This window comes from Pteropus alecto, unplaced genomic scaffold (assembly GCF_000325575.1).
Source record: "Pteropus alecto unplaced genomic scaffold, ASM32557v1 scaffold8, whole genome shotgun sequence".
In the NCBI taxonomy this organism is placed as follows: domain Eukaryota; kingdom Metazoa; phylum Chordata; class Mammalia; order Chiroptera; family Pteropodidae; genus Pteropus; species Pteropus alecto.
In genome coordinates this window covers 12297222-12301529 of record NW_006494609.1, presented here as the reverse complement: position 1 = coordinate 12301529, position 4308 = coordinate 12297222, and the positions used below count along the sequence as shown (strand labels likewise).

The 4308-nt window shown below is 37.7% G+C and overlaps 1 pseudogene; it reads right to left on the bottom strand.

Moving 5' to 3' along the window:
* Positions 1-2130: 2130 nt before the first annotated feature.
* LOC112473876 lies at positions 2131-2249 on the bottom strand (annotated as a pseudogene).
* Between the last annotated feature and the right edge of the window lie 2059 nt (positions 2250-4308).

Sequence of the window (4308 nt, the reverse complement as noted above, 5' to 3'; positions counted from 1 at the left end):
TCCGCCCAGCTGGAAGAGTCCATGGCATATCCAGCCAGTTTGTGAAACTGGATCCAGTCTTGTTTCTCTTTAGGAAAAAAATGGCAGACTCAAGGGGTAATTGAAGAAAGTTTAATCAAAACTTTTGCAAAGCTGGGGCAGGATTAAGAGAACCACACAGAGATTGTAAAGTAACCAGGGACCAGCCTGTGCTTGAAAGGGCAAGAAGGAGCAATCGTGACAATCTAACTGAAACTGCAGCACTTGGAATGGGCCACCCAAGAAGAGCATTCAGTGGACATATGCAGCCACTGCCAACCCAGGTCCAGCAGAAAAGGAGCCGGGGAATACTCATTCTGCCTTGCTCCCACCATCTTGTCTCCTGCTGATGCCCCCAGTGTCTGAACCCAACTGGAAGCAAGTGGAGGGCTGCCCCGCTGATGTAGCTTGCAGAGCTCAGCTCCAGGAGTCCGGAGTGGGTCATTGAAGTGTGGAGCTGGTGAGAGAATGGAAAATGAGAGCATCATTTTCAGCCTTAGTACAGCACAGTGGACTGTTCTGCTGAACAAATGCACATTCAAGTCTAGGTTTCAGCAGCATGACTCTGGGCAAGTTACTTGGTGGCTCTAAACGTCCTTTTTATCTGGTATGTAAAATGGACTTTGTATGGCTGTAGTTATTAAATGAGATAGGTTCATATAAATGTGAATACAACTGACTGTATTTCATCAAGTCTAAGAGATACTGTATAGGATTGAATAGTATCCACCCAAAGTCCTCACAATGTGAGTGCTGTAGTCTGAATGTCTGTGTCTCCCAAATTCATGTGTTGAAATACTAACCCCCAAAGGTGATGATATTAATAGGTGGGGCCTTTGGGAGGCAATTAGGTCATAAGGATGGAGCCCTCATGATTAGATTTCGTGTTCTTATAAAAGAGACCCCACAGAGCTGCCTAGCCCCTTCTAGCCTGTGAGGATACCATGAGGCATCTGCAACCTGGAAGAGGGCCCTCACCTGATGATGCTGGCACCCTGATCACAGACTATCACCCTCCAGAACTGTGAGAAATACATTTCTGTTGTCTATAACACTTTATACCCAGTCTGTGGTATTCTGTCATAGAAACCTAAAAGGACTCAGGCAGTGACTTCACTTGAAAATAGAGTCTTTTCAAATGTAATTAGTTAAGTTAAGCTGAATTCATGCTGGATTAGTGTGGACTCTAAATACGTTGAATGGTGTCATCATAAGAAGACCATGGGAACATACAGTGAGAGATATAGGGAGAAAGAGATGTGAAGACGGAGGCAGAGACTGAAGTGATGTGCCTACAAGCTAAGGAATTTTAGCAACCACAAGAAGCTAGGAGAGAAGAAAGGATTCTCTACTAGAGCCTTCGGAGGGAGTCTAGCTTGGCCGACACCTTGATTTCAGACTTGTAGCCTCCAAGTCTGAATAAATTTCTGTTGTTCTAAGTTACCTAGTATGTAGCACTTTGTTATGACAGCCCTAGAAAACCGATACTTATACTTCCATTCTCATGTTTTTAACATCTCAGAAATTGAGACACATCTAGAAATAGATACCATCTGTCAATCAGGCATATCCACTTGCCCCCCACTCCCTACCCCAAACTCAGCAATGAACCTGGCAGAATGGATGTCAGCAATTTTGTTGACCAATTTTTTCATTCTAGGAACCAAAGTATTGGAGTAAAAAAAAAAGGTGAAGAGGTAAATTTGACAAGTTCAGAACATTACCAAAATTCAAAATTAAGCTTCATTCTAATAATTGTTTGCTTGCTGTAGGAGCTCGGCACCAATGAAATTTAGTTATTTTATTCATTTGTTAAAAAAACTCTATTACAATGGTCTTGATTGCACTGATGTCACAGTCTTAGTCCAAAAGTGATTTGAAGGTGGATCCTGAACATGAGGAAGTTTAGAAAAACTTGGAAGAATTTGTCTCAGTTGAATTTCATTTTAAATATGCAAACTCTTGCTGTATAATCAGAATCCATTTCTCAATAAGTTTGAGAGAATTATCTCAATATACATGAAATAATTTTTTTTTGCGAGGCAGCCCTTGGTTGATGTCACAGATTTCAAGGACCTTCTCAGCTTATAATCCCTTATTTTTTATTTTCTATGCCTACAGCACCTGCTCTTCCCAGGTGGTCTCTCATCCAAGTACTAATCAGGCCTGAGCCTGCTTAGCTTCTGAGATCAGACAGGATTGGTCTTGTTCAGGGTGGCATGGCCGTAGACTTGAAATAAAATTTTTAAGTATAGTTGTCCCTTGGTATCTTTGGGGGATTGGTTTGAGGACCTCTGCAGATACCAAAATCTGCAGATGCTCAAGTCTTTTCTATAAAATGGCTTAATATTTGCATATAACCTATGTACATCCTCCTGTATACCTTAAATCATCTCTAAGTTACTTATAGTACTCACCACAATATAATTGCTATGTAAATAGTTTTTATACTCTATCGTTAGGGAATAATGACAAGGAAAAGAAAGTCTATACATGTTCAGCTACAGATGCAACCATCATAGGCCCAACTGCATAGTACATGTCAGCAACAGCCTCACATTTTTTTCCCTAATATTTCTGATCTTTGGTTGGTTGAATCTATGGATGTGGAACTCACAGATACAGAAGGCTGACTGTAATAAACATATTATGTCATAGTTTAATTGGCATCAGTTAATTTTTTTTGTAGTACATTGTGGTAAAATACATACAACATAAAATTTACCATCTTAATCATTTTTAAGTATATAATTCAGTGGTAATCCATACATTGATGATGCCGTGAACCATTACCACCACCCATCTCCATAGCTCTTTTTATATCATTAGACTGTAACTCTATACTCACCAGACAATAACTCCCCAGCCCATGACCCTTCCTGGCCCTTGGCAACCACAATTCTATTTTCCATTTCTATGATTTTGACTATGCTAAGTATAAATGGAATTATACAGTATTTGTCTTTTTGTCACTCACTTAGTTTTCCTAAAAAAATTCATTCTTATTAGTTGCATTTAAAAAAATAACATTTTAAAAGTGCAAGAATTAAACTTTTTTTCATATAATAGTCATCTGAAAGGTTTCTTTAAAAAATGGTATTGTTCGAGCATCAGTTTTAAAGGCCAGAGTTTCACCTATGCAATACAAGCCAAAATGTCTTTTGGGTAATTATTTTATAATACTGTCAATTCAGTAAGAAAAGCATCAGATTCTGAATAATATTTTCTAAATGTACCCCATTCCATTAGATTGTAATGTCTCTCTCTAGCAGAGCTCAACAGTGCCATTTGCAAATTCACTGGCACTATCTCCCCTATTGTATCTTCCCTGCTGTATATAAAGAAATTCCCATTAGATAAATGAAATGGAGATACACATATTAGTCTATTTTATCACTTTAAAGAAAGCATAAAATCTAAAAATCATTGTATGCACATTTTCTGCATTTCAAACCCATAAGTCAGTCTCATAACATTGACTAGGCAATATAAATTGTTATGACATAGTAAGGGGAAGATGGAACCTAGTTAAGAAAACATGTTTTAATCATTTTTAAAACTTACTTCATTAAATACAAACTCTTTTCCTTTTCACACAGCGTAAACTTATAGAATTTTAAAGCTAGATGGAAGCTTAGATCAAGTTCATGTTGTATTTTAGTGCCTAACTTAATATCTTGTATTCCAAACTGTTTATCTTCATATGTGGCATTTTGTGAACTCTACGAGGAAATGTAACTATCATCTGTGTTACTTATCTTCGTTTTCACAGTGCATGGAGCCCACATCAGTGATCTTTGAGTCAGCAATCTCAGTCACAATCTCATGTGATTAGTCAATCACAAGATAGCATGAGTAAAATTGGCTGGGTGATGTCTGAGGAACATTGGAGAGTACCTGCCTTTCTAAAAGGGCTGGCAGCCAGACTCTAGCACCAGGTAATGAGGAAACACAAAATATAGTCCCAATACTGCATTCTTTTTTCCAGAGAAAACAGCAATCCCACTTTTAACGAGAACTCCTTCAATTGAAATCTGCAATTAATTAATTACTTTTGTAAACTTTATGTGGGACAAAAAATATATATCTTCAGGCCACCAGTTTTTAATATCTGCTCTTGGCATTTATACCCTGAAATGTGCAGTTTATCTTGAAATAGTAGTCAGTTATCCATACAGACTGCTTATATGTAGTCTGATAGCATATAAAGAGAAATGAAAGAGAGAGTGTGTGTCATATAGAACTCATTACCATTGAGGAAAGATTCATTATAAAAAAATACAATTAATA